This window comes from Acipenser ruthenus, chromosome 7, assembly GCF_902713425.1.
Source record: "Acipenser ruthenus chromosome 7, fAciRut3.2 maternal haplotype, whole genome shotgun sequence".
NCBI lineage: Eukaryota > Metazoa > Chordata > Actinopteri > Acipenseriformes > Acipenseridae > Acipenser > Acipenser ruthenus.
Genome location: NC_081195.1, coordinates 30,626,163 through 30,654,124, shown reverse-complemented (window position 1 = coordinate 30,654,124; position 27,962 = coordinate 30,626,163). Strand labels below are relative to the sequence as shown.

At 41.6% G+C, this 27,962-nt stretch overlaps 1 long non-coding RNA gene across 1 annotated transcript; it reads left to right on the top strand.

Annotated features, from left to right (window-relative positions):
* The first annotated feature begins 22,378 nt into the window (after positions 1-22,378).
* On the top strand, positions 22,379-23,783 carry LOC131737638 (uncharacterized). The gene is made up of 3 exons (XR_009329284.1): positions 22,379-22,424; positions 22,742-22,770; positions 23,384-23,783. It is a non-coding gene; the product is annotated as an uncharacterized LOC131737638 (long non-coding RNA).
* Positions 23,784-27,962: the final 4,179 nt, after the last annotated feature.

Sequence of the window (27,962 nt, the reverse complement as noted above, 5' to 3'; positions counted from 1 at the left end):
TTTTAGAAGCCAAATATTATACCTGCAATATATTCTGTGTTTGAATCAGATCACCGCGTAGTCTTCTTTGTTCAAACGTATGTGTTGGCACCCCTTATCTGAAATAATGTTATTCCATAATTTATTAAGTGTAATACAAATTGATTTTTCTTTTGAATTAACTATACGGGGTGCCAATACCTATGTCTGCAAATATATTGTATACTTTGATTTGTATTGAATCTGAAATAAAATGATTGTTGTGAAACTGCAGAATCACAAGCACACTAGCCAATTTACATTGTGCTTCACTGTTCAATTCAGTAGGTCTAAAATTATGTTTGTTTTGTTTTTTAAAAAAAAGTATTTTAGGTCAAAAGAATATAGACCTCACTCAGAAAATCAGGGATTATATCCTTGGAGGAAAGTCAGATGCCTCAATGGATGAAATTAATGGTAAATGTTTAGTAACGTTTTGTCATATTAGTTTAGTGAGGTAACATTTTTTATAGTTAATCCAAAATTAAGTGCTCTTAATGACCGTTGTACTAATTATTAAGGTAACGTGTTGCTTTTCCTTAATGCTTTCGCTTTTTATTGTAATCAAAATTCCTGGACTGGAACCCCCATAATGCCCTTTTGAGTCCACTGAAGGTATTGTTGTTAAATGTGATCATTAATAACAGGGCTCACTCCACCTTTTTCCACTTATGCCCCATTTTCCTTTTTGTTATTCAACATGTTGAAACATAATCTGATGTTTTTTTAAAACTTAGTTGGTTAAAACTTAATAAAAATGATTAAGTTCAACAGTAACACAGAGGCATCATTGTGGAATTGCATAATTGTCAATACATGTAGATTAAATTTACTGTCTACATATGTTTTGTAAAATACTAAATGCATATGTAAATATACATTGTAAATATACATTCAATATAAATATACAGAGTAGCAGAAGCGAGAATAATAAATTAAACACAACGCAGAGACATTCACATTACCGGAGCAAAAGTGAACCGGTTACAGTGATGCCGTGACTCTCTTTTTGGATCAACCGATCAACTCTCGTGTGATCGCCGGTGGATTGCAACACTGTCTGCTGCCTGTCTCCATGACAGTAAGGTACTCTGGTCACGTGACGGGTAAAAAACTGAAATATCTTGCTTGCATAAGTATTCAACCCCCACACATTAATATTTGGTAGAGCCACCTTTCGGACGACGCTTGTGGACTGCAGTTTTCAAATAGTGCCACAGATTCTCAATGGGATTGAGATCAGGACTTTGACTGGGCCACTGTAGGACATTCACCTTTTTGTTCTTGAGCCACTCCAATGTTGCTTTGGCCTTGTGCTTGGGATCATTGTCCTGCTGAAAGGTGAATTTCCTCCCAAGCTTCAGTTTTTTTGTGGACTGAAGCAGGTTCTCTTGCAGTATTTCCCTGTATCCATTCTTCCTTCAATTTTAACAAGATGCCCAGTCCCTGCTGATGAGAAGCACTCCCACAGCATAATGCTGCCACCACCATACTTCACTGTAAGGATGGTGTGTCTTGAGGCATGGGCAGTGTTAGGTTTGCACCACACATTGTGCTTTGAGTTTTGGCCAAAAAGCTCTATCTTGGTCTCATCTGACCACAAAACCTTTTCCCACATCACAGCTGGGTCACTCTCATGCTTTATGGCAAACTCCAGACGTGCTTTCAGATGGTACTTTTTGAGTAACGGCTTCTTTCTTGACACCCTCCCATACAGGGCAGTGTTATGCAGAGCTCTTGATATGGTTGACTGGTGCACCATTACTCCACTCCCAGCCACTGAGCTTTGTAGATCCTTCAAAGTGATTGTTGGCCTATCTGTGGCTTCTCTCACAAGTCTCCTTCTTGTTTGAGCGCTGAGTTTTGAGGGACGGCGTTTTCTTGACAGTGCCTGGGTGGTGTGATGCAGCTTCCACTTCCTGATTATTGATCCAACTGTGCTCACTGGGATATCCAAACACTTGGATATTATTTTGTACCCTTTCCCTAATCTATGCATTTGTATTACTCTAACTTCTGTAGAATGCTCTTTGGTCTTCATTTTCCTTCAGATTCACAGCCTGACCAATGATCCTTCAACAGTGGGGTTTTTATCCAGAAAATGTGACAGCAACTTTAATGGTTCACAGGTGGAGGCCAATGGTAAGGTAATTGTGTCCTCATTAGGGCAATTTCTTTCATCGGTGTAAACTGGGAGCTTCCACAGCACAGGGGTTGAATACTTATGCAAGCAAGATATTTCATTTTTTTATTTCTTAAAAATATTTCCCAACATAAAACCAATGTCACCATACAATAATTGATTTTGAGTTTCAGTGTTTTAAAATAAAATATCAAACAGAACGAAATTTCAATGTACCATTTGTAATTCAGTAATATGAGATAATTGGTCAGGGGTCTGAACACTTTTGCAAGGCACTGTATATACCTTTTTTTTTTAAATCATTTATTAAAAAAAAAAATCCCTAAAGGTCTTCTTTATAGATACTGCATTTGATTTACAATGGCTTCAGGACATGACTCAGATTGTGGGTTTTCTGTTGGAGTCGGCGGTTCTGTATCTCATAGGAAACAATGTGACATTGGTAGGGGTAAATTCCTTGCAAATAATGATTCAGATGTACACAGCTCCCCAGGGTTGATTCAAATAATGATTCAGATGTACACAGCCCCCCATGGTTGATTCAAATAATGATTCAGATGTACACAGCCCCCCAGGGTTGTTTCAAATAATGATTCAGATGTACACAGCCCCCCAAGGTTGTTTACTTTTTGTTTAAATTGAGAGAACTGTTGTGTACCCCCCCCCCCCCCCCCCCCCCAATACCATCGCTGGTAAAGGGGTGGACTTATTTATGTTATTATTATTATTTTGTTGTTATTAAAACACGCAGACTGTTTTGGGAGAAACTGTACCACTGCACCTGACCACACCTACCCATGAGCAATATGAAGAGATATTAGGCAAGCTGATGAGCAAAGCTAAGGACATAGTTAAAGTTACCTTGCGTAGCAACCCAGCGCTGGACCCCAAGCAAGACCCATCAATTGTGTTTGACATTCTGAAACAAAACTTCAGTGAATTAACTTACTCCTGTATGCCATTGGCTGATTTCTACAACACGGTTCCCAGGACTGGCGAAGATGCAATGGATTTCTGGATTCGTTTGAACAAAGCAGTTGATGTGGCAGACGAATGTTCACGTCGGCAGGGGAGGAAGATTGAAAATCCCTGTTTGGAAGTGGTTATGATGTTTATAAAACATTGCCCAGACTCTGGCCTTGGGAGAGTATTTAAGCTTAAATCTGCTGAGAAGTGGACATCCAGTGAGGTTCAGGAGCATCTCGACGATTTTCAAAGAGATCAGAAAGCGAGAAGGAATGCAAAGCAGCCTGTGTTTTTGATGTCTAGATCCATTACTGCTTGCACACAGACATCTCACGAGTTGCAGGTAGCGTGCACTCAGGTTGATCAGCTTTCCCTAACACCATCACCTGCAAGTACACCACCTTTGGAGGAACCAAGCCTTCACAAAATGATAGGAATGCTGGACAGAGTTCTGTTACTGATCACGCAAACCACCACAAAGCCTGGTTCAAAATCCTTCTAGATCTCATGTTTACCATGGTGGAGCATGCAAGGTTTGTGGCTCTTCTACACACTCCACTCATGCTCACTGCATGTGAGACAATTTGTGGCTCCAATGCTTCACACATGGTCACATCAAAAGGGACTGTGCTGCCCGTTCCAGGCCTGGGCCGCCTGGGACCCAGCCCCATACAAGTCATTTAAACTAGAGAGCCCATATAGCGAGAGGGGAAGTATTGGCATTGTACAACAAACCCTCAGTGTGGATAAAGACCTGGAAGCCATGTTCATGCAACATTGTGAAACGTTACAACAGGGTCAGAAAGCCATTTTTGTAGGATCACAGAGACTTGAAAAGTTTGGTGACCTGTTTTACACCTCTGTTACTGTTTGTGATCTTGTCGAGTTGAAGGCCATGCTTGATTCTGGTTCCACTGCGTGCACCTTGAGCGAAGCAGGAGAGTTGAAATTACTATCGGCTGGTGTGCTTTCTCCGAAGCAAGCCGCACCTGACAGTCTGGTGCTAGTTGGCTGTGGAGGCCTGACAACTCACCCAAAATGTATCTATGATTTACAGCTTGAGGTTCATGGTCTAAAAATGGTGATTCCTACCTTTGTTGTACACCGCCAGCTCTCTACTTTCCTGTCCAACCACGCTCTGCTCGACCCTCTCCAATCTGGCTTCCGCTCTGCTCACTCTACTGAAACCGCCCTCCTGTCTGTCACCAACTCACTTAAGTCTGCCCGAGCTGCCTCTCTCTCCTCTGTCCTAATTCTCCTCGACCTCTCTGCTGCCTTTGACACTGTTGATCACTCTATTCTACCATCATCTCTCGCTGACCTGGGGATCTCTGGCACTGCTCTGGCCTGGCTCTCCTCCTACTTCTCAAACCGCACTTACCAGGTAACCTGGCGTGGAGCAACCTCCACACCTCACCCTCTCTTAACTGGAGTCCCCCAAGGGTCAGTCTTGGGTCCTCTCCTGTTCTCTCTCTACACCCGCTCCCTGGGCCCCCTCATCGCATCCTATGGTTTCTCATACCATCTCTATGCTGATGATGCTCAGATTTTCCTCTCCTTCCCCACCTCTGACCACCATCTCCTCCCGTATCTCAAACTGTCTGCTATTTCCTCCTGGATGCACTCGCATCACCTCAAACTCAGCCTCTCTAAATCTGACCTCCTTTTATTTCCCTCCTCCTCCCCCTCCTCTGATCTCGCTATCTCTGTTCCTCTGGAATCTACCACACTCTCTCCCTCTTCCTCCGCTAAGAACCTCGGAGTCACCCTGGACCCCTGCCTCTCTTATTCCCAGCACATCTCCACTCTGGCATGCACTTGCCGATTCTTCCTGAGCAACATCCGAAGAACCCCAGTTTTCCCCATCTATCAGGTGGTGTTTCCACAGCCACTGCATTCAGTACAAGGGTCACTGTCAATGGAAGAAGTGTCTGCAGTTCGAGATATGCATGTGGAATGGGACGTTGCTTCCAAGCTCAGAGCTGTCGGCCTTGCACAACATGTTCAGCAGCTGGTGCCTTCAGGTCAAAATACTCTTCCCACTTTCTCCCTGCATGACCTACAAATTCACCAAAGACAGGACGCTACTATCTCTAGGATCATCATGTATGTGGAGAGGAGAAGATGGCCTTCCAGGAGAGAGCGGTTTGGAATACCGAACCATGCCTTGAAACTTGTTAAACAGTGGGAGAAACTTGTGCTGCAGAATGGCATCTTATATAGGGTTTCCAAGGACCCACTCACAAAGAAGAAAAGGTTCCAATACATCGTCCCTGAGGTATTGCGAAATGAGGCTTTAACTGGAGTACATGACCTGGCAGGTCATCAGGGGCAAGCTCGAACATTATATCTCACTTGTCAGCGATTCTTCTGGCCTGACATGGAGAAAGACATTCGAGAACATGTGTGATGCTGTCACAGATGCGTCTTTGCCAAGATCCCTGAACCTGCTGCAAGAGCCCCCTTTGAAAACATTAGGACCACTGTTGCACTTGAGCTCATATTTATCGACTTCTGAAGACAATGAAAACAAGTCAGTCAACGTTCTTGTGGTAACAGACCACTTCACAAAGCTGGCTCATGCCTTTCCTTGCAAGGACCAGACTGCCAAGCAAGTTGCAAAGAAACTATGGGACAATTTATTTTGTGTATAAGGCTTTCCTGAGCGGATTCACTCCGATCAAGGAGTGAATTTCGAAAGAAACTTAATAGCCGAACTGCTTGAGTTAGCTGGAGTTAACAAATCCCACACCACCGCATACCATCCAATGGGTAATGGCGGTACTGAAAGATTCAATAGAATGTTGGGGAACATGCTCAGATTGTTGCCACCTAAAGCAAAGCACCAATGGCCTCAACTGATCCAGTCAATGACATTTGTATATAATTGCACGGCCCATGAGACAACTGGATTTGCACCTTTCTTTCTCATGTCTGGTAGGGTACCCAGGTTGCCAGTCGATTTGATGTTCAAAAATGTCTCGAATGACAGTGCAGTGTGTGATTACAATTCTTATGTCCTGTCTCTCATCAGTGATCTCAAGGTAGCCATGTCTCTAGCTCAGCAACACTCTGCTAAAGAGCAGACCCATCAAGCCAAAGAGTATAACAAGAAATTAAAAGATTCGCCTCTCTCCGTGGGAGACAGAGTCCTCTTAGCCAATAAAGGGGAACGAGGCAAACGAAAACTGGCAGATAAATGGGAACCAACAGTGTACACTGTGTTAGACACGAATCCTTCAATCCACATTTATAAGATACAAGATCAGTCTGGGAACACCAGAGTAGTGCACAGAAATCTGCTGCTCCAAGCCAACTTCTTGCCTCTCTATATGCCTGACGATAACCCTTCCACAGATTTCCTTAGTGAGATGGAAGACAGTTCATTACAAGATTCGCTGCCTTCAGAGTCTGTTGCCCTTGTCGAGGAAGCAAGTGCTGATGATCGCATCCGCTCCTGGGTTTTTGATAACTTGACTTGCAACAATACTGGCGGATCTCAAACATTACAAGACTTGGATTCTAATTCTGTTTCTGCCTTAACTAATGAGAACCTGGCATAATCCAGGCACTGATGTCTCATCTGCTCCTCCCACTTTCCCTCACAGCACTAGCTCCCCCACTTGTCACACTAATATTCAGGGCTCTGTCTCTGGCCGTGAACCTGTCCGAACTAGATTTGGTAGAATTGTTCGATCAGTGAATAGGTTAATTGAGCACATGACTTTGCAACACGATCAGAATCTGCTCCCTAGTGTGTAATCCTTCACTTCGTTTTAATGACTGACGGGGGATGTTGGTAATGTTCTTGTATCAGATGTATCTATATTATCTATACATGTTTTGTTCTTTACCACCCTGATGTTAAGCTTATATGCTATGGAATTTATGTTTTATTTACTGCATGTCTATTTGCCTAGGTGTTTGTGGTGTACTAGGCATCACATTAGTCTAGGAGAGATTTGAGACTTGATCAACCTCAATTTTTTTTCTCTAAGCCTTCTGTTAGGTAGCAAAATGCTGACTTAAGATGTATATGTATTTTCATGTGTGTCTGACTTGGGCCTGATGATTCTTGAGTGTTTGAATTTCAATGGGTGGCTATTTTTTTCTCCTTACAATGTCGTATATTGATTTTGGTGTAATTTAAGGGGGTTGAGTGTAACAGGTTTAATACAGAGTTTAATTCTACCAGTTTAATTTCATCAAAAGTCAATTGTGATAATGAGGTTAACTGTTCTGACACCTTGGTGAGACAAAGTGAGTGGACAATGCCCTTTTAAATAGTTCCGGTTTCGGATTACCTCTTCCCAGTCACTGCTTGAATGGAAAGAGGGTAAGCATCATGACGCTTCCTCCAATCATAATCTTCAGTTTTATCGAGATAAAAGTACTCCAATAGTTTTGTAATTTTAACAAACTGAAATAGCTTCTACCTGTATCGTTTTATTCCCATATAAGTGTCCTATATGTTTTTAATACATATATTTTTGTTGCATTTGTGATTACTGTAGTTACACGTGGTTGCTATGTATACTGTGCGCTGTCCCCCAGGGTTTTGACCTAAGCTGAATTGCATATCGGGTGAATCTATTTTATTTTGTTTTAGGGATTTAAGGAAACGTACATTGCTGCCTGAAACTGAAATCTGTTTTTATTTTAACAGGTATGTTGTCCTCCCTTTTATCAGCTGTACATAATTGTTTTGAATGTTTTTATATTAGGGTTTAACGGTAGGATCTAGTAGACTACACAGCGATAGCATGTAAGCAGGGTTTTGTTCAATTTTGTTTTTCTGCAAATGCATGTTATAATTATACTGTCTACTGTGCCCAGTCACTGGTTGAATGGAAAGAGGGGATTTAAGGAAACGTACATTGCTGCCTGAAACTGAAATCTGTTTTTATTTTAACAGCAATAACCACAATAAACTGCCTGCCGTGCCTGAATTGTGTCGTCCGTGTATGATAAGGATAGGGGGACAGAGTAGCAGAAGCGAGAATAATAAATTAAACACAACGCAGAGACATTCACTTTACCGGAGCAAAAATGAACCAGTTACACATACACGAGTAGAAAAAAGTTGAATTGTTAGAGAGCATAAATGTGAAAATACAATTAAAATGGGAAAAAAGAGGTCACACAATCGATATCAGAGTTATCTACAGGGATTTCAACTCTGCTGAGGCATCAGAATCCAGTGACGCAGGAAAGACAAAAGCAGTGTCACTCAGAGCTACGCGAGTGATGTGAAATGGAATGTTTGCACACATGTTTACGATGGTTTATGTTGGTTGCAATTAATATTTTATGGAGCTTCTTGCAGGAGAGGTGATGATAACTAGATTAATGTGACACCTGAAACATGAATAAGTCGTGAGTGACATGAGATTATTGATGGTGCAATGGTGAAATGCAGGTAGTGCAACTGTTTGTGTGAATAGGGTACGGATACTTTATTGTGGGAGATTAGTGTATAATGGAGTGGACTAAAATATTTCTAAACATTGTACAAAAAGGTTTTTGTGTGTTGTGTAGTGTGCAGATTTCTGTACAAGGGCTGGCCACATTTGGACTAAAAGCAGCACATGGGAAAACAGCACATGGAAAAACAAGGTGGTGTGTTCTCATATTGAGAGGAACTTGTTTGAAACTACCGAGAGTCTCTATACAGCTCAAAGAGTTTAGCTGTTTTTACCATGTTGCAGCGGCAAAACTAAATCACTTAGAATTACCATCTGTACCAATATCAAAAGTCTGAAACTTTCTTATCTCAAATGTGAAAAAAAACATACATAGAAAACAATGTCTAACTAAGGTAAAATTGTTATTCTCCTTCTTCTTCCTCTTCCGTCTACTTTTTAAAGGTGTGTAGCGACTATTCAAACAGAAAAGCTAAATAACTGGACATCTACCAATCATGTGATTCCACATGTTGGTCAACATCAAAACATACCAGGGAATGCAAGCAGTTTGATATCCACACCATTTATATTAAACTAATTATTTATGTTTTAAAACAGCACATATCGCAGGAAAACAAAAAAAAACAAAACAAAAAAAATACAGTGGTTTGAACTCGAAATATGACGTTCTTGATGAGCACACAACCTTAGCCCTCTGCGCCACTGCGCAGTTGTTGAAATGAGTTTGTTTATTAAGCTTACATCTAAGCCTGACCAGCTTCGATTTCCTGTGAAAATTTCTATTTCCTGTTTGTTTGGTAGATACCACAGAATGGAATTGCACACAAGAGTGGCATATAGCTTCCTTGTCTAAATCCACAGCAATTGACATTTATATACCTATATAAAAAGTACAAGTTTCATGTAAAAAATAAATAAATAAATAAAATAAATAAAAAAGATATATATATATATATATATATATATATTGCAAGTTGCCTAAAATTAATAGCGCATCAAAGAGTCACCGAGGTTGAAACATTTAGCTACCAACACACACAAACGCACTCACACACACGCACGCACGCACACATACGCGTGCACACACACACTCTCACACACGCGTGCACACACACTCTCACACACGCGTGCACACTCACACACGCACACATGCACATAAACGCGCACACACACTCACACACAATCAAGTCCTTTCGTACATATAATGTGAACGTGAGCAGATTCAAATAAAAACACTTTCACTCTAGGATTCTTTTGGTCTGTGTGTGTTTAATATGCAACCGCTCTGCACTAGAAATAGCCGTCATGGTCACTGGACCATACTGTCAATTTGTATGTTTTAAACACAGCAATTATTGTTTTAAAAACATCAGTTATTTTCGCAGCGGTAAACAGCTTATCTCCCCAAAACACATTTTAGGCTTACAATCCTTTGAATAATAACTGTGCATGAAATGTCCCGTGAACTATTCTGCATAAACCTGCCCAACCTAATTATAGGCGATGTCAATTTGCTACTGAGAAAAATTTAGTGTGGCTAGCTGCTAGTCAAGAAATGGATCAACAACATTACATGAGTGGCTCTACAAAAAGGAAATTGGAGAAGGAGGCCAAAGCAACTTTGCTTTTACAAAACATCACGTCGATAAATAGGAACCTACTGTGTCACTTGATGAAAGCCAAAAATTTTGAGTAGAGACTTTCAATGTGATAATCGACAGGTTACTGTCTTATCTCAATCACCGACTGGGTGCCTATAGGGAGCTGAACGGTCGCTTTGGGGTTCTCTTTGAAAACGGCGTGTCTGACCTCAGTGACACACGCAAATGGCCAGCAGAGCTTGCTGCTGTTTACTCAAATGACCTTGGCCTCAACTTCGCTGATGAACATATCCACTTCAAATTTTTCATTCAAGAAGAGCCAAACAAATATCCTACACAACTGCTTCTAATTCTGCGGCAAACAGACTCCATTCAACATTTCCCAATGTGTTCATTGCAGACTTTTTCTGACCTTGCCCGTTACTAACTGTGAGGGGGAACGCACATTTTCATTGATGACAAGAGTGAAAAATGAGCTGAGATCAACAATATGTCAAAGGCGGCTTAATGCGTTATTGCTGATGGCGATCGAGTCGGAACTGTTAAAAATAATGGACTTTGAGGACATCTAACAGAGTTCACCAAGAGGAAATCGAGGAGGAAGGTGTTGGCCTAAAAGGTAAGGCAGTGGTACTTTTTCCTCATTTGCTGTTGATGCGCAACTATAAAAACAATATCTGAAACAACTTGAATGCAATGCACAATGGACGACTATTGTGGTGTGATTCATGTCTTAGAGTTTGGGTTGTGCAGGTTATATGCGTGAACTTGAGCTAACCCTATGAACATGTCTTGTTGCCATCATTTCTGTTATGAAATTAAAATTTTGCATTGAACACGTGCTCTTGAGTGGCATCGTGTTGTTTTATAGCTAACAGTGCACCGCCATCACTTTTGGGTGATATCGCTGCTTGTTGCAAACTCTGGGTTGGTGTGTAGACAGACAGTATGTTGTGTTTTCATGTGGTTACGTACTCTGTGTGAGTGTTTGTGATTGTTGCATTTCGTGCTGAGGTGTGTGTGTGTGTTGTTATTGCTTAGCAGATGTAGGGCCCTATGAAATATATGTTATTATTTTGCATTTTTCCTGATTTCCATTTTAATCATTTCGGATTTCCCCATACAATTAAACACACACTAAATACCCGATACATAATCAAAACAAGATGCCTAATATGTGGAAAAGTTACACAAGGAGGCAAGGGGGCTTCGTGAATGGGACGGTGGGTGGGTGACGGTGGGCCCCTTCAGAAGTGATTGTTACTTCGACGGGAGACTGCCTGTCAATACCAGGTACTTTAAACTTTTCTTTGAAGTTTTGCTTTACAATAACAAATAGTAGATTAAACTGCAAAAATTAGTTGATTTACTTTTAATGTATCGATGCCAGCTCGATGCCCTCATTTTAAATAATTCCCACCTCGCTTTGCTCGCCTTAAAGATTCCTGGGTCGCTGGGCTCAGCCAGCTACTCACTACTATTCTCTCCTAGCAGAACTTTTCATCTCTCATTCCATTACAGGCAAGTTATAAATATAAATATATTTATTTCACTCCTCCACACGCTGTTTTAATTGCATATGGATCATTCCAGACACCACCTGATACGTGAGCGCAAAAATAACATAAATGTTCGTGAATGGGGGGGGGGGTCAGACTGTCATGAAGGGGGGATACGTGATATGAAACATACCGTTACAGTAAAGAATACATTTACATTTTTAATGACGGGGGGGGGGGGGGGGGGTTCAGGACCCCAAGGACACCCCCCCTCCCCCCCTTACTGGATCCGTCCCTGCACCTGCAATGCATGGATCGTTTTGTTGGATTTGGTATGAAAACAAAAGTTGTTAATCATCCAAAACTATGTTGTGGAAAAAAACTAAGCTGAGAGCTTCGTTGGCTTGAAATAAAGTACAATTCATGAATTATGTTGAAACTGTGGAGATTCTGGAAGACTTCAGGGACTAATTTTATGTCAGGCAGTAACACACAGTAAGTTCAAATATTTCTCACTATTTACTGTGTTCGATTCTATTCTGACATTGCTAGGTTATATTGCTGTAAAACAAGACAATTTTACCAGCAAAGTATTTTGCTAATTTTGCATTTATTATAAGTCTGCATTATTAATGTGCCATATATTTATTGTCAATTTGTGATAGTGTAATCTAGCACTGCAGAAGCGCAAATATTTGTTGACGGAAAAATGTACAATTTTCAGTCGTTTTCCATGTTTTACTGCAACGGTGCCAATAAGCACAGCTGGGACATTATCAGATGTTATTCATTTAAAGTACAATTACAGGCATTATGCTGCTTTTCTTTCAGTTTACAGTGTGCACAATTCTACAAACTGACACATGCGCTTTTAGGCATTAATATACTGTATACGTATTTTATTTAGTTCCAATCCATATATTGTATTAAAACAAAATGATGAAAATACTGTTAATATATCAATGCAACTGCCTTATCGATGTGCAGCAGTGTGGAATAGTACGGGAGCTGTGTGGAGTAGTGGTTAGGGCTCTGCACTCTTGACCGGAGGGTCGTGGTTTCAATCCCAGGTGGGGGACACTGCTCCAGTAAAAACCTCTGTATAAATGGGGAATTGTATGTTAAAAAAAAAAAAAAAAAGTGATATCATTATCATAGGAATCAGTGTGATCCAGTGGTTAAAGAAAACGGCTTGTAACCAGGAGGTCCCCGGTTCAAATCCCACCTCAGCCACTGACTCATTGTGTGACCTTGTGCAAGTCACTTAACCTCCTTGTGCTCTGTCTTTCGGGTGAGACGTAATTGTAAGTGACTCTGCAGCTGATGCATTGTTCACACACCCTAGTCTCTGTAAGTCACTTTGGATAAAGACGTCTGCTAAATAAACAAATAATAATGTGAGATAATGTATAATGTGATATCTTGTAACAATTGTAAGTTGCCCTGGTAAGGGCGTCTGCTAAGAAATAAATAATAATTGATGTAAACCATTTAAACATGTTTAAACAGGAAAGCATGCATAAAAGTTGCAGTTATTTTATCACAGCACTGATCATTAATAATATAATAGTCACAACATTCATTATATTCGGCCTGGGACATTTCAATTTCAGTGACATTAAATTTGACTGTATTATGGCTACCTCTGTCTTTTCATACAGTTGCACTGTAAAACCACAGACTTGTGAAATGTTTGTATGTAAATGGCATGTGTGTATAGTAAAAAAAAAAAATACAAATAGAAGAGCTCTATTCCTAAACAGCAGTGTTCATACGTCATTAGGTGTAACTCTGGTGTTTAGTCATTTGGAACTCTAAATAATTGTTAAACGTGATGTGTTTAATCTGTGCCATTTTTGTTTAGATTTTAAACACCAGCCCTGTTATAAACGTGTATAAATGTTTAAAAAGTGTTGCAAATCATAAACACGTGCAAGAGTTTATAAAACACCACACAGTGTTTAAATCCTAAACACATTTCAAATCATAAACCCAATGATGTGTTTTAAAAGTGTGACAAGTGTTTTTCAGTGTAGCTTTTATACTTGTTCTATTATTTCACAAACACAACATTTTAAACAAATGTATGAAGGTCAGACACCGGGTTTTGCTCATTACACACTCTTATCTTAGCCAATGTACTATATGTGTTTAAACATTTTTCTGTTTTCTTGAATTATCTGAAGTAGTTTTTTCTTTATATCAGTTTCCCCTAGAAAATGTCTCCAAAACCATTACTTTGGTTTAAATCGACACATTACTTTGTATCTAGACTCAGGGCCAGCAGTGTGCAGTAGTGGTTAGGGCTCTGGACTCTTGACCAGAGGGTTGTGGGTTCAATCCCAGGTGCGGGATACTGCTGTTGTACCCTTGAGCAAGGTATTTTACCTAGATTCAGTATAAACAACTGGATAAAAAGGTAATTGTATGTGAACAGAATGTGCTATAATTGTGACAATTGTAAGTCAGCCTGAAACACTGGAACCATCATGCCTTTCACCATGAAACGACAAAGAAAACAACATCGTAAATACTACATGAAATGGATAGGACAGGATAAGGATCAACAAATATGCAGCCCACTCACAAAAACTACAATAACACATCAGAAACCAGAGACACAGACACATCCACAATTTCAGCAAACTCCAGACCGATCACAGCACGTTGAGAGTTACTATCGTGCAACTGTCCATGTAGCATCTCCTGGCCAATCACAGCCCGTTGAGAGTTATTGTTAATGTAAAATATTCCGAACGACATCCACCCATTGAGGAATACTGTTGTGCAACTGCCCAAGTGACATCTCCAGACCGAACACAGCACATTGAACAATACCGTCATGCATTTCTATATTTACATGAGAACATTTACTATTAAACAAAAGTATTGTATTCTCTATACATTAGTATTTACGTGTGTTACCGTTTTATTTTCTAAATAGATTCGAGAACAATAATAACAAATAAAGACTAAAAACAAACCTTTCCCACCACATATCACAGTATACAAACACAATAATAACAATATATACAAAAAGTAAACCAATTTATATAATAATAATAATAATAATTTCCAGACAGATACGGGAGCGACGTGGAAAGACAACCTACCTACGCCAGGTACATTACAAACTGGGCAGTAGGTAATTGCAGTGACAGCGGTTTCTTAGAGATGGACTGACCCAAGTTTCAATTATTAAAACAGTTCCCTGTAGGGCCATTGAATCGATAAAGATAAAATATATACGACTGGAAGTCTATAAGCACTAATTCAGATAATATTCTGATTCTAGAAACAAGATGTTTTGGATATTTTTCACATTTGAATATTACGTTCTCCCTATGACTTCTTTTGGATCAGTCCATCCGCATTCCAACTAACACTTGCCTTTCCACTTGCTGATCACACGAGGTCGCTCTAATATATACAGTCTTATTACAATGGATACGCTGGTGAAACTACAACCCTGCTACACTATGTACAAGGTTAAAACAGACACAGATTCAAATCAACATGATAAAACCTGTGCTGCTTTAAAAGTGACTGGAAAAAAAAGAACCATCTATAAAAAAACAGTGTATGTGAGGGCCGGGGAGTGTTCTCTTAAAACGTTCAAAAACAGTGAACATAAAACAGTACTGAACAATAAACTTAAACTATACAACATAAGTAAAGAGACAGTGTATAAAACTGTGTGTTAAAACTCCAAAATTCTAAAACACTTAAAATTTAACTTTTACTAGTATACATTACAAATCTTTTAAAGATGCATAAAGATAAAACAAAATCAAATAAAACATTCAAAATAAATAAAAAAACAAAAGTCAATAAAACTGAAACAAAAAAGACGATATAAAACCGGGACAGCGTTCAGAAACGGTCATGCCAAATTTAATCTAAGGCGGATTTTGACGTAAATACAGTATTTATCAAAGCTTGATATTGAGTCTATATAGAACGAAGATGTTGCTGATTTACACTCCCATCTGCGATAAATGCGTTACAATGAAAACTTTGTAGAATAAAATAAATATAAACTTTCATGATATTTTATTCATATGTTATAGGCTACATGAAATTAAAATATTTTACAATTACAAGTCGTAATCAAAATACTCGCCTGTGTAAGTTTAACATGATTCCCTAATATGTAAAAATACAAACTGAACTGTTAGTGAGATTTATGATGCAGATCATGTGTTTTGTAAGTAATTTTTTGTTTTAATTCATCGCAAGGTGAATTTCACAAATATACACTTGCAAAGCAGCAAAGGAAAACAAAAGAAGCATAGGCCTAATTGAATCCCTCTTGCTCAATGCATCTACAGTGCATGTACAATTCAGAGAAAGTTTTAATTAATACATTTATTTTGTTTTCAATTCTATTAACAGCTGCACCTTCCTGCAAAACAACTGATAGACTGTTATTAAAAAGAAGAAACCTTAAGAGTAGGCAGTGGTACATTATACAGGTATTTGTTATTCTGAAATGTAATCATGTTATTTGTTGTTATTCATTTTTTATATTCATTTTGAAATGTTTAGTCATATGTATATTAAATAATTATATATGCATGTGTCAAATTAGGCCGAATTTAAGTACTGTGCAATGTTTTTAAAGTGTGTAACGAAACTTACATTTCCGGGAAATGGTAGCATTTAAAATAAATATATAAAGTGAAGGCAACCTGTTTGATGTGCAGATATATACAGTACTGTGCAAAAGTTTTAGGCAAGTGTGAAAAAATGCTGTAAAGTAAGAATGCTTTCAACAATAGACATTTTTATATTTATCAATTAACTAAATGCAAAGTGAGTGAACAGAAGAAAAATCTAAATCAAATCCATATTTGGTGTGACCACCCTTTGCCTTCAAAACAGCATCAATTCTTCTAGGTACACTTGCACAAAGTCAGGGATTTTGTAGGCATATAGTCAGGTGTATGATTAAACAATTATACCAAACAGGTGCTAATGATCATCAATTCAATATGTAGGTTGAAACACTGTGTAGGAGGAATAAAACTGGGTGAGGAACAGCTAAACTCAGCTAACAAGGTGAGGTTGCTGAAGACAGTTTACTGTCAAAAGTCATACACCATGGCAAGACTGAGCACAGCAACAAGACACAAGGTAGTTATACTGCATCAGCAAGGTCTCTCCCAGGCAGAAATTTCAAGGCAGACAGGGGTTTCCAGATGTGCTGTCCAAGCTCTTTTGAAGAAGCACAAAGAAACAGGCAACGTTGAGGACCGTAGACGCAGTGGTCGGCCAAGGAAACTTACTGTAGCAGATGAAAGACACATCATGCTTACTTCCCTTCGCAATCGGAAGATGTCCAGCAGTGCCATCAGCTCAGAATTGGCAGAAAACAGTGGGACCCTGGTACACCCATCTACTGTCCAGAGAAGTCTGGTCAGAAGTGGCCTTCATGGAAGACTTGCGTCCAAAAAGCCATACCTCCGACGTGGAAACAAGGCCAAGCGACTCAACTATGCATGAAAACACAGGAACTGGGGTGCAGAAAAATGGCAGCAGGTGCTCTGGACTGAGGAGTCAAAATTTGAAATATTTGGCTGTAGCAGAAGGCAGTTTGTTCGCCGAAGTGCTGGAGAGTGGTACACGAATGAGTGTCTGCAGGCAACAGTGAAGCATGGTGGAGGTTCCTTGCAAGTTTGGGGCTGCATTTCTGCAAATGGAGTTGGGGATTTGGTCAGAATTAATGGTCTCCTCAATGCTGAAGTACAGGCAGATACTTATCCATCATGCAATACCATCAGGGAGGCATCTGATTGGCCCCAAATTTATTCTGCAGTATGACAACGACCCCAAACATACAGCTTAAGTCATTAAGAACTATCTTCAGCGTAAAGAAGAACAAGGAGTCCTGGAAGTGATGGTATGGCCCCCACAGAGCCCTGATCTCAACATCATCGAGTCTGTCTGGGATTACATGAAGAGAGAGAAGCAACTGAGGCTGCCTAAATCCACAGAAGAACTGTGGTTAGTTCTCCAAGATGTTTGGGCCAACCTACCTGCCGAGTTCCTTCAAAAACTGTGTGCAAGTGTACCTAGAAGAATTGATGTTGTTTTGAAGGCAAAGGGTGGTCACACCAAATATTGATTTGATGTAGATTTTTCTTCTTTTCACTCACTTTGCATTTTGTTAATTGATAAATATAAACTATTAACATGTCTATTTTTTAAAGCATTCTTACTTTACAGAATTTTTTCACACCTGCCTAAAACTTTTGCACAGTACTGTACATCTCAGCCTTCCTGCTGGCTGTTCTGAGAGCAACGTGTACAACGAAGATGCGGAAGAGAGAGAAAATAAAGAAATATTTTGCTCAAACACTAACCGAGTAAAAGGGATTCAATTTGCTTGCAATGATCTAATATACATATGTACACTATACAAATAAATATTGGTGTTTAAATTCATCATATTATTATTATTTATTTATTTCTTAGCAGACGCCCTTATCCAGGGCGACTTACAATCGTAAGACATGTTTATCATTCCAGCTTTCTATCCTGATTTTGTGGCTGCTTACAATTTATTATTATTATTATTATTATTATTATTATTATTATTATTATTATTATTATATTATTAATTTCTTAGCTGACGCCCTTATCCAGGGCGACTTGTTACAAGATATCACATTATTTTTACATACAGTTACCCATTTAAAGAGTTGTGTTTTTACTGGAGCAATCTAGGTAAAGTACCTTGCTCAAGGGTACAGCAGCAATGTCCCCCCACTTGGGCTTGAACCGACGACCCTCCACACTGCTGCCTGCAATTTGCCGATCCGTTCTCAATAGACCTCGTCTTTTTATTGAGATTTTACAAATTTTTGATAAGTACATTAACATCATACATCTGCATAACACAGTGGCACTGTGGGTAAAATGTGTTTTGAAAATTAAACAAAAACAAAGAAAAACACAGTTCAAAAATAGTGTTCCTCATTGTCTATGAAAATATTTCTAGAGCCCTTTAAATGTATTTTAAAAATTAAATAACTGTATAAGATTAAAAAGAACAAATCATAATTCTAAACAATCAAAGAAAAGCAAAAAACCTACACACTACCTAAAACACAAACTCCTAAAAAAACCCACAGTAATACAAAAAGGCAATAGTTATACAAAGGTGCTTCTAAAACTACAGTGACCTACAATAAATATACTAAGATAATACGTCTACATAATACAGTGATAGTTCTAAAAAACAGTGCTAAAATAAACCACACAATGAAGCAGAACAGCGAGGATGGAGAGTCTGGGTTTACCCAGTGGAAGTGGGTTGTCGAGGATTTGTGACACACTCTACAACCCGGTTTCTCAGAGACATCGGATTCAGTGGCCAAGAGTTGCGTCGCACAGTGAAGATCTTATCTGAAGCAGCAGAGAGGAGCAGCAACTGGCTGTGGTTGAGACGGAAAGATTCTGGCTGGGGATCTCAAGCACAATAGAAAGAAAGAAACGCTGATGTTCAGGTAAGTAAGCTAGGCTGAGTTGAGTGGGGGACGGAGGGGGGTGATGCTGGGACGCCAGAATCACCGTCGAGCCCTCTTGAGGTGTCGTGGGCTAGTCGACGAAACACTGAGGATGGAAGGTGCCCACTTGAAGACCCCAGAGATGTACCCTACTTAGCTCAATCCAGACGGTTGTCATGCTGATGCACTGGGGAGGCCGCACTGTGGTTGATCCCCGGAGCCAGCATCACAGCTATTGTGTTTGCTGATGCGCCAGGGAGGCAAAATAAGCTGATCCCTGGAGCCAGCATTACACTTCAGCCATCAACACCACACAGAAGGATATCTACATCATCATATGGAAGGAAACGCAAATGGACAGAGACACAGATGGATCACATTAGTTTACTGTAAAGCTACGTCTTAGTTGGTGCTTATCTTGGCGAGAGCCGATTTCAAATCAGCATGAAGTTTTAACATTTACTCTTGTGTAATGGAAATCATAATTTATATTTTATTCTAAACAAAAACTACTATTGTTCTTTAAAACTATATTTCTAAAACCTATGTAAAATTATCTAAAACTATAAACAGTGACTTGCTTTAAAACTACATTACTAAAATGGCTCTCACTCTGGCTTCTCTTCATTTCGACAACTTTTTGGAAGACTAATGCTCCGTCTGGTGTTAAGTTGAGTGTTGAAAGCAGATTTTCTTTTTCAGGCTGTTCCAGTCTTTGCAGACGTCCCCAGAGTCCCAGAGAAGGAAGACTTACCATCCAGACGACCTTTGATGACCCTAGACGACCTCATCTCTAGCCCTTGATCCCGAGGCAATCACCTCCTCATGGACTAAGGTAATTAGTTCCTTCCAAACTGCTCAGATTTGCTGCATACGTTGACTCTTCTTGCAGAGAGACAACCCGGACGTCCAGAGGCTTCTCCCACCCCAACTGGAGGAGCCAGCTGAAGGATGGCATTCCGGTCAACCCAGGAGGCCAGGAGGCACAATGCGGTGCGCTTTACCAGGCAGAAAGCAAAGAACCAAGACGAGATGGAACCTGGAATTCAGCCGGACAATTCTTCAGAGGGGTATGGGTTTTTCTTGACTTGAATTGTTTGGTGAAATTGCTAGAGCCTAGGGAAGTGTTTGAGGTCAGCTTTAGGAACCCCTAAAGTTGCAAGAAATGTGGTCTTTTTGGGGGGAGAATAAACACCTTGCTCCATTTAAAGAGTTTTTAGTGGATGCACTGACAGACAGGGAAATGAAAGTTGTTACCGTCCAGTTTTTTAACAAGGCTGTTATTATTTGTTTATTTAGCAGACGCCTTTATCCAAGGCGACTTACAGAGACTAGGGTGTGTGAACTATGCATCAGCTGCAGAGTCACGTACAAATACGGCTCACCCGAAAGACGGAGCACAAGGAGGTTAAGTGACTTGCTCAGGGTCACACAATGAGTCAGTGGCTGAGGTGGGATTTGAACCGGGGACCTCCTGGTTACAAGCCCTTTTCTTTAACCACTGGACCACACTGCCTCCTAGTGACAATGACATCACGACGTGGCTTAACCGCTATGGGAGGGTGTCATCTGAAGGGAGGAAAATTACTGATGAGGATGGAGTTTGGACAGGAGCTAGAAAGTGGCTGGTATGCCTCAATGTAGATCCATCAGGCATTGGAGATGTCCCGAACTCCATAGTGTTATGGTCCTTGTGAGGAACTAGGACACCTGGCAGCCATATGTACTATAGTAAAGTGCAGGAACTGCGGCGCCCCCCATGGGACCAGCCACTGCAGAGAAGAGAGGCAGTGCAATTTGTGTGGAAAGAAGGGGCACCTGTTCAAGGACTGCCCCTCTTCCTATGCCAACATGGCCAGATTCAGCAAGGCAAATACATCTAAGCCTAGGCCAGAGCAGGAAGAGGGAGAAAAGAACACACAACAGTCCACAACACAACCACCAGTATCATGAACCCCGATTCCAGCATCACCATCATCAGCATCCCCCTCACCCCCCCTTCCCTGAGACATGTCCCGCTTCGTGAGGACCCCTTACCCCAGCCAAGAAAAAGTGTCTGTCAGCTCCTCTGACAGCTCGTCCAACAGCCACTCAACTAGCTCCTCCAGTAGCTCCTCTGAGTCAGAACACATGGCAGGGAGGGAGCACAGATCCAGTAAGGGCTCCCCCCTGAGTAGGGCCCTCTCAACACCAGCATTCCTCCTCAGCTCTCGCTATGAAGCAATGATTGAGTCCAGGCGGAATGATTGAGTCCAGGGGGGAGGAAAGTGACACCGATAGCGAGAGTGAGAAAAAGGGGAGGGGAGATGACAATCAGCCATGTGTGGGGAAAAGAAAGGGTAGAGAAGAGGGGGGAATAAGAAAGAAGATAAAGACAAAAGAGGCGAGTGGGCAGGTAGCAGCCAGCCAGGGCATCCCCAGCCAGCTGTCTAAGCTAAGTACACAGACCTTAGCACACCTCGCTGAAGAGGTGTTCACTAACGCACCGAGGGAAAGGTCAGGGTCAACACCTGCCCTGACCAGCAGCACCTCGGTAGCAAATACCCTCTTCAGACGAAGGGCCTCCCTTCAAAACATCTTTGATCCCCTCCCTTGCATCGGTAAAACCAGGGGTTCCCTAGAGGTCCTCCTGGATACAGCACTGGAGGACATGGGAATACCCCCGGAAGCAGTAAGCCACAAGTCGGCTAACAGCTCCAGTTCAGATGGTAAAAGCCAAAGCTTATTAACATCTACTAGGCTGTCTGTCAGCCCCCCCCCCCCAAGACAAAGCTGACCCACACGTTCCAAGGGGCCCTGAGCAAGTTTCCCCAAGCGTACCTTGTGGGGAGGTGTGTAGTTCAAACACCTCGACTAACTGTGAGTTTAAAGACGGTGCCTTCTTGGACGAGGCGGTGGTGAGTATTTTCTCAGGGGTGATGGGAGTTACTAATAAGCCCAAGCCCCCTCGAAGCAAGTGTAGAGCTAAGAGTGAGAAGAGTGTCCCGACCTCCCAATCATAGTCGCTATGGGGTGGACGCAGCGACTCCTTTTCTTGTTAGTTACCCTGATGGCCCTGACGTGTGTCTGTAAATGTCAGGAGCATCAGGGATACACAAAAAAGGTTTGATGTAATAAACGATCTATCTGACTTGAAAGCAGATGTCTTCTTTCTGCAGGAGTGTGGTATTCCGTTGAGCCCTGACTAAAGGGACCTGAAGGAGAGTTGGACCCTGGGGGACTCATTCTGGTCGGGCTCCAACATAGCCAGAGCCGACGGAGTAGGTATCCTGTTTAAAAACCCATTTATTACCTCCCGCAGCAGCAGGGAGGTAGAACCTGGTACAATCCTGAGCGTGGATGTGACATACAATAACACTCCCCTCAGACTGGTCAATGACTACACACCCACTAACCAAAGTGAAAGAGTTAAATTTTTTCCACAGCTGCGTCCACTCCTGCTTGGTAACGTGCCCGTCATCGTGTCAGGTGACTTCAATTGTGCTCTAAGGGACGTAGACCGGAGCAGGCCACGCAACAACCGCTCTAGTAGAGTTTTGTTCTCCTATAATATCTGTTTTCTCCCTGTGTGATGCAGGTCAGGACCTGGTGCCTCCCTTTACCTGGGTGAGTTCATTTGGGACCTCCTTCTCCCTCATAGATCTCGTCCTGCATACCAGCTCCCTTACAAAGATGGCAGTAGACACCCAGGCCATCTTCTTCTCAGATCACAGGCTCCTGCAGGTAACATTGCAGGTCCCTCAGGCCTCCCAGATGGGTCGGGGGGTTTGGAAATTAAACACTTCCTTACTCGATGACCCCTCCATAGCTGCAGCCTACAAGAGCAGGCTTGTTGAGTGGACCACTTTGCTTGACCTCTTCAACTCCCCTATAGAGTGGTGGGAGATGGTCAAAACAAGAACTAAGGGCAATTTCATAGCAGCAGGCAAGAGGAAAGCGAGATCAAGGAGGGCCAAATATCAACACCTAAATGATGCCTCCAGCGTCTGAGCCTGCTACAGCTTCGGTGCTTCCGTGTAAGCGACGAGATAGCCAGGACCAAGCTAGATCTTTCATCACTTTGTAGGAGTAGGTCTGTGTTTCTTCCAGAAAACGAGGGAGAAGCGGCACTTGATGTCCTCCATGCTTGACAGCAGTGGGAGAACAGTTGAGGATAGTGAGGGAGTTATCAAAGTGGTAAGGAATTTCTATATGGACCTTTATAACATCAAACCTACAGATGACACCCTGATAGAGTGGTTCCTGAGGCAGTTGGAGCATGACTCAGAGCGGGACGAGGAGGAGGAAAAGAGGAACCCAGAACTCACGTTGGAGGCGCTCACCCATGTGGCAAAAACCATGAACACCAGGAAGACGCCAGGTCCAGATGACATCCCAGGTGAGTATTACCATCCTTTTTGGGACATGCTAAAAGTCCATCTAGAGGAGGTCTACAGAGCGGTCTACAGAGAGAAGCGGTTGGGCCCTTCTATGAGGGAGAGTGTAATCACTCTCCTTCATAAGAAAGTGGAAGTTAAAGAGCTAAAAAATTGGTGCCCAATCAGCCTCCTGTGCGTGGATTATAAGATACTTGCCAAAGCTGTAATGCTCCGGCTACAAGTACACCTCCCTTTGGTTATTAGCCCCGACCAGGCTTTTGATGTTCCAGGGAGGTCCATTACAGATATCTTAATGTTAACTAGGGACATTCTGGCTTACTCTAGAGAACAGAACCATCCCCTCTGCCTGTTCAATCTTGATCAGGAGAAGGCGTTCAACAGGGTAAGCCATGAATATATAAAGTAATGGGCCAGATGAAATTCGCTCCTGTACTTAGGGAGTGGGTAAAAACTATGTACACGAACATTAGTACCCGAGTTCTGGTGAACAGGCACCTGACTGGTAAAATTTCTATCCAGTTGGGTGTCAGACAGGGTTGCCCACTATCCCCACTGCTGTATGTCGTGTGCATTGAACCCCTCCTGCAGGCAGGACGTGAAGATTTAACACCACCAAAGACTGGAACCGCTAGCTCAGGAGCGGGACTACGGGGCACCGCTAAGCCTTTTATTTATTTTGTCATGCCAGCATTCCGCCTTTTTTAGTTGGCATGACCGTTTTTGAACGGTGCCCCGGTTTTATGTAGTCTTTTGTTTCAGTTTTATTGATTTTTGTTTTATTATGATTTAGTGTTTATGTTTATGTAGGAGGCTGTGTGGTCCAGTGGTTAAAGAAAAGGGCTTGTAACCAGGAGGTCCCCAGTTCAAATCTCACCTCAGCCACTGACTCATTGTGTGACCCTGAGCAAGTCACTTAACCTCCTTGTGCTCCGTCTTTCGGGTGAGTCGTAATTGCAAGTGACTCTGCAGCTGATGCATAGTTCACACACCCTAGTCTCTGTAAGTCGCCTTGGATAAAGGCGTCTGCTAAATAAACTAATAATAATAATTTGATTTGTTTTTATTTATATTTAAAAGATTTTTAAAGTACATTATTAAAAGTTACCTTTTAAAGTGTTTTTAGAATTTTAGAATTTTAAATACACAGCATTGTACAATGTCCCTTTTGCCCCCGTCCCTTAGTTTAGTTTAAGTTTGTTGTTCTTAGTCCTGTTTTATGTTCACTGTTTTTGACCGTTTTAAGAGAGCACTCCCAGGCCCTCACAAGATTTTAATGTGTCTGTTTTAACTTTGTATATGCAGTGCCTATAGAAAGTCTACACCCCCTTGAACTTTTTTCACATTTTGCTGTGTCAGTGTCATGCATTTAAATGAGGACTTTTTTCCACATTTCTACACACCATACTCCACACTGTTAAGAGGAAAAAAGTTTTTATTGAGCCTCTTGGTAACCTCTTTGATCAGTTTCCTTCTTGCTTGGTCACCCAGTTTGGAGGGACAGCCTGATCTAGGCAGGGTCTTGGTGGTGCCATACACCTTCCACTTCTTAATAATCGTCTTGACCGTGCTCCAAGGGATATGCAAGGCCTTTGATATTTTTTTATACCCATTTGCTGATCTGTGCCTTTCAACAACTTTGTCTCGGAGTTCTTTTGAAAGTGCCTTGGTGCTCATGGTTGAGTCTTTGCTTTGAAATGCACTACCGATCAGAGGGAACCTACAGGAACTGCTGAATTTATCCTGAAATCATGTGAATCACTACAGTTTAACACAGGTGGAGGCCACTTGGTGTGTGATTTTGAAGGTGATTGGTTACACCTGAGCTAATTTAGGATTGCTATTACAAGGGGGGTGGACACTTATCCAACCAAGCTATTTCAGTTTTTATTTTTAATACATTTTTTACAAATTTCTAGAATATTTAAAAAAAGTTTTTTCACTGTTGGGTAGGATGTGTAGATAAATGAAAAAAAGAACAATTTTAATGCATTTTAATTCCAGGCTATAAGGCAACAAAAGTTGAACATTTTGAAAGGGGGTGTAGACTTTCTATAAGCACTGTAAAACACAACTGTCCTGGTGTTTTTAAAACAATGTATGTCTTGTAAATTGCCATCTTTTGAAGAAAATGTATTGTCGTGTTAAATGTAATGGGTGTACTGAAAATCCAATAAAAGTCATCCACTTAGTGACGTTTATCTCAAGACAAGGTATATCTTGTTGCACAGAAAGAAAATCAGTATACACAAGGCTTAGCACACTTCAACATAAACAAACACTTAAAATTCTACCACATTGTAAAACAAATCATTACACTTTCACATTCTCCACTTCTGGTTTAAACACATCTCCATTTTCATCTAATAGTTGGACAGATCCAAGTTTAACATCCTGATCGAAGTTTAAAAGTTCACTCAAAAGGTCCATCAGCTGAGGTATTGGTGTCACAATGGTAGGCAGGGGTTCATTAAGGTAATCCAGAACATTTGATTCTTCATTGGTGTCATCAATGGTCACTTGACCCAGGTTATGAGTCAGTTCAGAACAACTGATAGATTCAGGAGCGAACAGAGTTTGAAGGTCTAATGGAGTCCGATTCAGAAAATCAAAAGTATCATTCTCAGTTATGGAATAGGACAGTATGGGATAAAGATCAGTAGTCACAGCTCTAATTAACAAATCATTCAAATCTGTGTCACTCTCAGGACTCTGCAGTTCAATTGAAGGCTGAAGAGTGTCTGTACTGCCTTCATCTATCAAGGACCTGTTTCTTTTTGTGACATCGGCACTGCTCTCCCTGTATGCACACACATCTGTTCTTGTTTTGCCTGGGTTCTCCCAAGCTATTATCTGCAGGTGTTTCTATACTCTGCTCACCTCTCTCAATTAATCAATCTGGGTTGAATGAGCACAGCGTGGTCATACATGATCGACTGCTTTTTTTCAAAGATTTCCTGTTTTCCTTTAAAGGGTGTGCAGTGGTTTTGAACTTCCCTATTTCTTGCAAAAAACCCTAGATTTCATCGTCAGTTTCCACATTTAATGATCCTCTGGTCCTCTCCCTCCCTCACCAGTCCATTTCTCTCTCTCCACTCCCTTCCTTCCTCCCTCCCTCTCACCTCTACATTCCTCTGCCATGCACTCCACTTTCCCAGCCAAGAAATATGTGGCGCAGTCTTGCAGTTCCTAATGTACTGTTAGTTCTTTTGTGGTGTTAGGTTTTATTTCCAATACTTCATTCATACAAATTATTCCAATAATGCCAATTATTTTTCACCCCTGTTTTCTCCCAATTTAGAATATCCAATTGTTTTTAAGACCTCGTCTCAGCGCTGCTACTGCTGCAACTCCCGTATCGACTCTGGAGAGACAAAGACAAGCTAGCGCATCCTCTGAAACGTGCTTCAAACCGTCAGGCCACCCGCTTTCTTTCAAGCAAGCCAACAGGGAAGCCAACCAGACCTTTTCACATCGGAAGAAACGCAGTTCCAACCGACAACTCAGGCAACCTGCTGGCAGGTGCCCGGTCATCAAGGGAGTCGCTGGTGCACAGTGGTGAGATGAGATTTACCCTGCCAACTTAAACCCTGCCCACCCGGGCGGCTCAATGTCAGCCAATTGTGCACCGCCTCCTGGGAACTCTCGGCCACGGTCAGCAATGGCATAGCCTGGATATGAACAGCGATATCCGAGCTATAGGACGCACCCTGCACTTCCAGTGAAGTGACTTTACTGGATGCGCCTCTCTGGAGCCCCCAGGCTTCCTTTTTAAAAGCTTTATTTTGTGCAAAGCAAAACTGATTTTGTTCCTGGTGCATACTTTTGAAAATGGCAGCATCATGCAAATCATCAGCCACTCCCCTCATTATATTTGTACACGGTGCAGAATGGATTGTTGCGCAATTAAAAAATGGCAGGGGCTCCCGAGTGACGCATCCAGCTAAGGCACTTCACCAGAAGTGCAGGGTGCGCCCTATAGCCTGGAGATCACTGGTTCGAATCCAGGCTATGCTATTGCTGACTGTAGCCAGGAGCTTCGAGGAGGTGGTGCACAATTGGCCGAGCGCCACCCGGATTGGGAGGGCTTAGGTCGGCAGGGTAATCCTTGTCTCACCGCTGTGCTGCACCAGCAACTCCTGTGGCGGCCGGGCGCCTGCGAGTTGGCTGCGAGTTGCTGGCACAACTTCGTTTCCTCTGACGCGACAGGTCCGGTAGGCTTCACTGTTGGCTTGCAGTGTGAAAAGAGGAAATCGGCTGACAGCATGTGTTTCGGAGGACGTGCGTGCTTGTCTTCATCTCTCCCGAGTCAATACGGGAGTTGCAGGGCTGAGACAAGGTCTTAAAAATAATTGGATATTCCAAATTGGGAGAAAAAACTGGGTAAAAATAATTGGCTATTCCAAATTTAAAAAAAGGCAA